The following is a 9,951-nucleotide window of genomic DNA, read 5'->3' as shown; positions in this document are numbered from 1 at the left end:
TTAATACCAATAATATAAAATGACTGGTTTTTTGTTTGTTTTTTTTTTTTTTTTTTTTTTTTACAAAAAAAATATAGCATGAGGATGTGTTTTTGATAGAGGCTCCGAAGCTCTTCTAGAAGTCGCTCTGGATAAGGGAGGCTGATAAATAATAATTTAAAAAAGCAATGAAACCTCGACAGTATATTCCAGATCCAAAAGTGTAGCAATTCATGCAAATTTTTTTTTAAAAAACCATGCAGATTTAAATTCGAGCAAGTCGAGATTTGCGTTAGTTCGGCCTAGACCTAGACTCCCTGGAGCATGAGTATGCTACGAACGTCAACCCCACATGAATTTATAGGATTTTCACAAAAATTAAAGACAAATTTCTCGTGTAAATGCACGGACAAATGATTTACGAATAAATCTATTCGTATTCATCTTGATAAATGAGGGCAAACATTTCCAAATCATGGTCGCTGGTTCGATCCTGAGTTTGGGAATTTCTGTGCATGTTCTTATGAGGTGCCCAATGAGGAACTGGAACACTGATCAGGATAAAGTGCTAAATGACCTAAAAAAAGATATTTTACACAAGTCCTTCAGGGTGGATTTTAACCTTTTAGTGACTCATCTGGCTGCTTGTTTGTATGTTGGATTATTTTGTTGTCAAAATGTCTTTATTATGAAACCATCATGTGGCCAATCATTCGCTAAAAGGACTAACTCAGATGCTCAGAACATCTTGACACTCATCACTGGCATGCTTTAGTGTTTTTTTTTCCTGCTAATCAGCTCATTCACAAAAGCCTCAAAAGCCTTTCATGAGGATGAAATGGATGTGAAAGACATCACAGTGTGTAGTGAAGGGGTTTAACCTGTAGGCTACTCCACGGGCTTGACTGGGAAACACCGATCCGTGTGTGTGTGTGTGTGTGTGTGTGTGTGTGTGTGTGTGTGTGTGTGTGTGTGTGTGTGTGTGAAATATACTGGTGATGCTCCTGGGTAATTAATAATAATAATAATAATAATAATTATTATTATTATTATTATGTGCACACGAAGTTGCCTCGAGAGAATCGTGACTTGATAAAACACACACACACACACACACACACACACACACACAAAGGGATACAACTACTGATTGCGTCCCCTACCCCCCACCTCTCTCTCTCTCTCTCTCTCTCTCTCTCTCTCTCTCTCTGTCATTTCCTCTCCTCTTTCTCCAAGTGCTGCAGCGGAGCTGCTTACTGCATCGCGGGGGAGGAAGTATAGACCGAAAGAAAAGGGGGAGAAAGCTCTTCTTCCGTGGTGGGATATCGTGGGGAATACCGGGTGAGAGGACGCGCGCGCTCTGCTGGATCCCCGCGGCTTTGCTTTTTTCTTTTTTCTTTTCACCCCCTTCACCGGTAAGTTCGTGTCATTTATGCGTGTGTGCGTGTGTGTGTGTGTGTGTGTGTGTGTGTGTTTTTTCAACGCATATGAAGATGTAATGTTAGAAAGAAGGAAAGAAATCGAGTGTTTGCTGTGAGAAGTGAACTGCGCGGAAGCCACATTAAGAGCTGTCACGACTTTTAGTGATGCGCACGGCACGCGGGATCAGGAGCGGGTTTCTTCACCGTTCCATGCGTTATCCTGTGCATTATCCCATGCATTACTTTGTGCATTGCTTTCTATGAGGAACTTTAAAAAAAAAAAGAAAAAAAAAAAGGATTATTAAGCATTATTGAACGGATTGACAGGAACTGGCGTGCGTATTGCGCGTGCCGAGTTCGCTGAACCGCTTTCCACACAGCGTTGCCAGTGAGAACAAAGGGTACTGTACTGAACCTTGAATGTTTCTCCATTGATATACAAGTTGCACAAAGGTGCACTAGATTTACTTTCCCAGGTGCGCACTAACATTACGTACTAAAATCATACCCGTGGAGATACCACCCTATAGCACCAAGCGTCACTATGCAGAAAAGTACAGTGTAATACATTTGTTCTTGAGAGTGTATGGTTTTTTGGGGTTGCTGACAGGTTGACTCTGAACCCCCCCCCCCCCCCCCCCCCCCCCCCCCCAAAATTATTCTGTTCCCATTTACTGATCTGTGCCTTGCATTTGTATCTTTCACTGGAAATGTAGATATACATAAAATATACAGAAGACATACCTGTAAGAGTACCACCCTAGTACCCAGCATCACTACCCTGAGAGGATAACCCTGCCCCCCTGGCCAACCCGTTTTGTCCCATATACTGACTCGCATAAAAAATAGTACTAAACTGTATCTTTTCGTACCGCTGTACCTTTCATAAGTACAAAATGTGTATAGAGTGTAGCTTTTATAATGATTTAAGGTACATAAATGGACCCTTACCCTTACAGCTAAAACACAAGGGGGGAAAAAGGTGTATGCTTGAGGATACCATCACATGCTTGTGTTTAGTACCTGTATTTACTCTTTCAGGTGAACGATGGGTACTAAATAGATACTAAAAAGGACACCACCCTAATACAGAGTGTCACTACCCTGAAAAGTACAGTTTAATACTGTCTTTTTGGCCCGCTGTACCACTTTGCGGCCTCGTTGTAAATAGATACACTCTCATTAATAAAGTTAACAAGCTGTACTTTTCCTTGTCGCTGGGATGAATAACAATAGTATATCTCTTACCTGGGAATGTGCATGTAGTGTAGCTCTAATTAGATTTCGAGTAAAGCTTTAAATGTTTATCAGTGGTCATAAGGTCCACTTAAATAGTTTTTAAAAGTGAAAGATATAAAAAGTGCACCTTTGAGGGTGCCATAAGCAGTGAAAAGGAAAGGTACTTACAGTTTCTGCATTCGGCTTTCTTTTGAATTAACTTTAGGAATGAATGCACCAAACGGCACTGTTCCTTGTCACTGGAGTGGTGCCATGTTTTATAAATTTATAAGTTTTAATATACCGTGATAGATCTTTAAACGTTTAGATTAAAGCTTTAAAGGTACATTAATGGTCCTTATGTACCTTCAAATCATTTTGAAGGTAGACTACAGTAGGCTATATTTACATGTACATGCTAAAGGTAGAAGTTTGGTACCTTTCTTTCTGTGAATGAGGCTTATGTTTTGTCACTGGACTGTAGTATAAGAGGTACAAAAGAAAAGAGAGAGAGGGAGAGAGAGAGATGAGGGGAGAAATTGATTCCCGTGTACGCGCAGTGAGGAGAGCCGAAATTTCATTAAGGGGACGCTGCTTGCGTCAGATCGGTGGATGGTGATTGATGCGTTTTCCCTCATTCTACCAGTGAGAGAGAGAGAGAGAGAGAGAGAGAAAGAGAGAGAAAGAGAGAGAGAGAGGTGCACCGAATGCAAAACCATGTACTGCAGCCTTTCCAGCTCCATCACACAGCCTCATTTCCTCTGCTCAGCAAAAAGGTTTTATTACAGCAGGACATTGTAATTCCAGCAATGTGCCTGCTCTAACACACACACTCAAATATGATCATTATAAAATATAAAGTTATTGCATTCCACTCGTAAGCACAACATGCTGACGTGATGGATAATCGCTACGTTTGCTACGTTTATGTTTCAATTCATTCGTTTGCTCATGTGGAATAAGCATAATGGAAAGATGCTAAAATTGGATGGAATATTTATTTGCATCAGACAAATACTGAGGATCAGACCTTAAACTCTGGACTGATATTAATCTATGCTGAATATACATATTTTCTGATCTGACCCACCTAATGCCTGAAAAAAAATTTTACGTAAAAAAATATAGAATCATGTGAGAAAGATCACGTGAAAATAATTGAATCTTGTGAGAATAAATGAATCATGTGTAAAAGTGTCAGATGAGAATAAATGATTCGTGTGTAAAATGAATCACATGAAAATAAATGAATCTTGTGGAAAAAATCATGTGAAAATACATGAGTTGTGTAAAAAAAACACCATGTGTAAAATGAATCACATGAAAGTAAATGAATCATGTGTAAAATGAATCATATGAAAATAATTGAATCATGTGTAAAATGAATCACATGGAAATAAATGAATCGTGTGTAAAATGAATCACATGAATATAAATGAATCGTGTGTACAATGAATCACATGAAAATAAATGAATCGTGTGTAAAATGAATCACATGAATATAAATGAACCGTGTGTAAAATGAATCATAAAAATAAATTAATCGTGTGTACAATGAATCATATAAAATAAATGAATCATGTGTACAATGAATCACATGAAAGTAAATGAATCTTGTGTAAAATGAATCACATGAATATAAATGAACCGTGTGTAAAATGAATCATATAAAAATAAATGAATCGTGTGTACAATGAATCACATGGAAATAAGTGAATCATGAATAAAATGTGGCACATGAAAATAAATAAATCGTGTAAAAATTGAATCACATGAAAATAAGTGAATCATGAGTAAAATGTGGCACCTGAAAATAAATAAATCTTGTGGGAAAATAACTGATTCATTTGTCTTTAAAGGACATAGAGTACCAGAAAAGACAAATTTATATATTCAAATTAAATACTCACTTAGCCAGTACTGCTTCAGCACTGCTTCAGTGGTCGTGACCTTTAACCCTGTATCAGGAGCTATCATGGTAACACAGCCTCCTCATAAAAGCTGGTATTTTCTCAGTACAGTGTTAGTTTATAAGGGGAAACTTGCAAAATCACACTTTTCACATTCTGACTCGTTCAGTACAAACGCAGAGAAAATGATCAGCTTTGTCACAAACACGATAATGTTTAATCAGCAGAGGTCAAAGGTTAAATGGCATCAGGTTATCAGCTGCTCTAAAGGAAAAAAATGATGATTTATTATTGCTTTCCTTCTGTCTGTATGTTGTCTTTATGGCTTTTCTTACTGTGGCTGTGAAACTCACACACACACACACAAACACACACACACAGCTGCAGCTGCTGGGGGTCCCTACAGCTATCCATCATCATACTGCTCTAGGACATGGTTCTGCCTGAGTGCACGAGTTTCAGCGCTGCTGAATTCTGGATTCTGATTGGCCAGAAGGTGTTGATTAATTCTCTATAGCAGCAGTTCAGACAATAGCACAGCTGCAAATCACAGGTTTATAATAATGCGCTCGTTCAAATACGTTATCGTTTCTATAGTAACAGCTCACTCACAGGGACTTAAACGGATTACGAAAGGTATAACTGTTGATATGGTGAAGTTTGATGTAAGGAGATGTTTATTTAACATGCGTGTGTGGAGTTAGCATGTTCTCCATGTGCTTCAGGGGTTTCCTCTTGGTGCTCCGGTTTCCTCCCGAAGACACGTGTAGGCTGATGTAGGCTGATTGGCATTTCCAAATTGTCCATAGTGTGTGAATGTGTGTGTGTGTGTGTGTGTGTGTGTGTGTGTGTGTGTGTGTGTGTGTGTGTGTGTGTATGTGTAAGTGTGTATAATTCTTGTGTAAAAATCATGCAAAGATTAAGAAACCTTATGGACGTTGTTTACGACAGAAGCAACGCTGGTTCAAATGATCATTGTTTTAATAATTTACTTTATTTTACATTTAATCTGGACTATTTTTAGCTAACCAACCAAGTCTTTTCTATCCATATTCGCAGCAGACATTGTGATGGATCGTGTTCGCGTGTAATCCCGCGTCCTCTGTGTCCTGTAGCAGGGTGGGGTTTTTTTTTTTTTGCGTCCCATGATTAATGGAAGGGTCAGCGGTGACTCTAGTGGCCCGTGACAGCGGCGTTGTTAGAAAACCGTTTTTTATTTTCCCTCAGAACAGGTCCAAATCAGAAACTCGTCCTGTTTGTGTGAGGAAAAGATTCACACACCACCCGCTAACACCCTCCTACAGAGAGTGGAGTCTTTTAAATGCTGGGTTATTGTTCATGTACAGTATTATCCAGGCTAAAAGACACTAGCATGACTGTACCGGTTTGCTAGCATTCTCAGTTCCAATAGTTATAGAGGTTGTTGTACGGTTGTAATGTGCAGGCTGAGCGTATGACCTACACACACGTGTAGACTGTCTGTGACCGTCTGAGTGTTGGCGATTACTCAGAGCAGAGCAGTAGAGAAAAGGAGGAATAAGTGACAGAAAGAAAGGAATAGTAAAGGAAAGGTGTGGTCACAGAATAGGTTTCAAGAAAACCTACGGCACTAAAACAAAAAAAAGGTTTTCTATCGATTTACTAAAATGCAACTAATTAATAAGTAAATTGTATAATGAGCCAACATAGAATTGACATTTTTCTCCACGTAAGGTGATTATTATAATTAACAGTTAATTATTTGCTATTTTCTGTAAGATAATTTTCCATCCCCTTTTCTCACTCTCATTCTCTCTATCACATTCTCTCGATTTCTCAGAGTCTGTCTGTCTGTCTGTCTCTCTCTCTCTCTCTCTCTCTCTCTCTCTCTCTCTCTCTCTCTCTCTCTTTCATGGGTGAGGATTATGAAAGCAGGACACTTCATCATTGTAATTGAATTTCAAAAAGTTTAGTTGTGTGTGTGTGTGTGTGTGTGTGTGTGTGTGTGTGTGTGTGTGTGTGTGTGTGTGTAAGGGAGCAGGATAAATGTATGCATGTGCTTTGCTGTGTTTGTGTATATAATTGTGCTTGTGTGTATTGTTACATTTGTGTGTATTGTTGTGTCAGGGTAGATTGTTGTGTTTGTGTGCATTATTACATTTGTGTGTACATTGTTGTTTGTGTATACTGTTGTGTTTGTGCATATTCTTGTGTTTGTGTACATTGTTGTGTCTGTGTATATTGTTGTTTTGTGTGCATTGTTGTGTCTGTGTATATAGTTGTGTTTGTGTACTTCTTTGTGTTTGTGCACATTGTTGTGTTTGTGTACACTGTTGTGTCTGTGTATATAGTTGTGTTTATGTGCATTGTTGTGTTAGAGTATATTGTTGTGTTTGAGTACATTGCTGTGTTTGTGTATATTATTGTTTCTGTATATTGTTGTTTGTGTGTACATTGTTGTGTTTGAGTATATTGTTGTGTTTGTGTGTGTTGTGTTTGAGTATATTGTTGTGTTGGTGTATATTGTTGTTTGTGTGTATTGTTGTGTTTGTGTACATTGTTGTGTTTGAGTATATTGTTGTGTCTGTATATTCTGTTGTGTGTTTGTGTGTATAGTTGTGTCTGTATATTCTGTTGTGTGTGTGTATAGTTGTGTCTGTGTGTAGCTGTGTGTAAATGTGTGCTGCATTGCACCAGCGCAGCTTCACTGGAGCTGTCGTCTTTGAAAACATGTTTGTGTTCCCCGGCGGTTCAGACGTCCTCCTCCGAGTAAGCGAGTGAGCAAGCGGGGTTATGTCAAATTACTCTTTCAGCCTAACTTTATTTAGAGCATTATTTGGGAGTAGTACACACACACACACACACACACACAGTGATTGTGTGTAAAATAAGAGACAAAGCATACACACTGTCTGCTGAATGTCTTAGTTTATGTGACTTTAGGGTCATGGGGACTGTCAAAAGTGGCTGTGGTGATATTCTGACAGCAAGCAGACAGATCAAGCGGAATCACTTTTTTCCTCAGAGCAATAGCGTATCATTCCACTCTTTAGGCTCCGCCTCCCGAAACTGGAAGGCAGAATTTTAGGAAAACTGGAAAACTGAAAGGAAACTGGAAGGCAGAATTTTACTGAAAAACTAAAAGTGATATAGTCTTGTCTTCTTCTTCTTCTTCTTCTTCTTCTTCTTCTTCTTCTTCTTCTTGAAACTAAACACTGTAGTTTTCCACGGGAAAGTCTTCAGGACCGAGGAGTTTACACATCGTTAAAGGCTCATATGAAAGTAGACACTCGGGGCTTTAAGAATTTGTATTGTTTCATCATTTTGACCTAGCTTACTAGGTATGTGAAATGTTATCATTTTATTGTGGCAGTGGTTTACTATCAAAAAAGGTTACCAAGGTTATTGTGGAGAGGTGTGAATTGTTTTCCCAGCAGGGGGCTCACACCCCTCCCCTTTCCCATCTCCCTGCTCACCAGCAGCTAAACACAGAGTCACGATACTCTACGCACAGAAACCCAAGTGTGCTGATTCATCTATTATCAGACTTAACTCGTCTGTGTATACCGATTGAAAATGTCCGATAAGTCGATTTAAATTCCACCGGCGGAATGGAACGTACATGGGAGAATAAAAAACGATTGTAATAGTTGGCAGATTGCTACGGTTTAAGAACAAACACTTCAGAACGTGCTGTTAAAGGAAAATGATCAACTTTTGCATGGTAACATTGACAATGGTGCTTTATCACACCACCTATAACATAATGTTCCTAAAACGTCACGCCATAAGTGTGTTATTCCTCATATACCTCAGCAATAGCACCGTTTTGAACATAATGGTATATTTAAAAGTAGGACAGAATAACAATAGAGAACAATGGAGATGGAATTCTATTATTTGTTAGCAAAAAGAACAAAAGCTAAAGATGTTATGGCATGTTATGGCAAGTGGAAAACTGTAAATTAGACTTTATGCAAAAAAATAAATCCCAAATCAGAAACTGTCTACAACTCAGCTGCCACTACTGCCAAAGACGAAACTTTCAACCAATAAACACAACATCAGTGATGAGAAGATGCTGAAGAGTACCGCTAGTGTCACCTGTTGTGGCCTCTGTGTGACGCTGGAGCTTTAAATCTGGATCTTTTCAGCGTGATTTTCTGCTCGTTTTAACGCCTCGTACATCTCCGCATCTCCATCTGACGTTCTTTTCATCTTCTGGCTTCTGCTCTGTCTCTCTTTTATCTTGGTTGACAATGTTAGCAACAGGAGTTGCCCCTCATTCATGTCGGGTGGTTGTCATGGTAACGGGGTGGTCTGGTGCATCTGAGTGATGGAAATATTGGGCCTTTTTAACAACAACAAAAAAAATCTTTGCAAGACACAAATGTCACCGCAATCGCTGAAATGTGGAATCCCCCACGTTCAAATTATTTTTTTTTTAAATAATGCAGCAGTGAACCTGACTTAATTTTACATTACAGCCTTTCAATCTTCATTAAATAACACTTAACTGAAGCTAATTTAATAAATCATTAATTATTCATCAAACACGGCAGGGGAGGCTTTAATGAGTAGTTGTCGATTGGCGAGGCTTAGAGGCGCTAAAGGTGTGATTACTGCGTCAAAGCTCACACATCGGACTCAGGGTGTGACTCACGCTCATGCTCTCACTGTACAGAAACTGCTGTAGAGTTACAATGATGTAGAGTTACACGGGCTGAAAAAAAGGGGGTGGAGTTTTAAAAAAAATGTCCGTCGTATCGTATTAATCTGCTGCTACGCCGTTATGATTCATTCAGCTCGGAAACTGAGTAAGCTCATCAACTAGCCGAGTGACACCATCTTAAGCACTTAACTAACAGGGATGTAGCGTTCTGATACTGAATATCGATATACCAGAATGAAACGTTGATCAGATTTGACACCGTCGGGATTATTTTGCCATTGTTGGCTGGTGCTTAATAACATATGTGTGATTTTACGGGCTGTGGACGTGGAGTGGCGATTGGGCTGGCAGGACATCACCCCAGGCCACTTTCTAGATCAGGGATATTCAAACAAAATTTGTAAAGGTCGAGTTGCTTAATCATGTAAGATAACTGAATGGTGACAGCAGTTACCTTTTAAAGCGTAATCGTTAATATATATAACTTAAACAACAATTTTTTGTTTCGCACTGGTGCATTTTTACGTCGTTACTTTGGTCTAGTGTCATGTACTCTGAACTACAGAAGCCTTAAGAGGCCTTGTTATTTATTTGTTTTCTTTTTTTTTTTTCCTCGTGATCGCCACACAACAAAAGTCGTTTTCTCGTGATCTCGACGTAACGAAAAGTTGTTTTCTCGTGACGTAATTTTATCAAGCGAAAATCTCGCGCCTTATGAACGGGTCTGGAAGTTCGATCACCGACGGACACAGAGCTATTTCGGCTCGAGCGA

General features: G+C 39.1%; 1 protein-coding gene across 1 annotated transcript in view; it reads left to right on the top strand.

The window, feature by feature from the left end:
- Positions 1 to 1,161: 1,161 nt before the first annotated feature.
- Positions 1,162 to 9,951, top strand: part of LOC108278521 (synaptic vesicle glycoprotein 2C) — a 42,185-nt gene continuing 33,395 nt past the window's right edge. The window contains exon 1 of the mRNA XM_017491962.3: positions 1,162 to 1,394. The gene's annotated coding sequence lies outside the window, so the exon portion shown is untranslated. The remainder of the gene's footprint in view (positions 1,395 to 9,951) is intronic.

This window comes from Ictalurus punctatus, chromosome 18 (genome assembly GCF_001660625.3).
Source record: "Ictalurus punctatus breed USDA103 chromosome 18, Coco_2.0, whole genome shotgun sequence".
In the NCBI taxonomy this organism is placed as follows: domain Eukaryota; kingdom Metazoa; phylum Chordata; class Actinopteri; order Siluriformes; family Ictaluridae; genus Ictalurus; species Ictalurus punctatus.
Note: the sequence above shows the minus strand (reverse complement) of the source record. Positions and strands in the feature narration are given on the sequence as shown.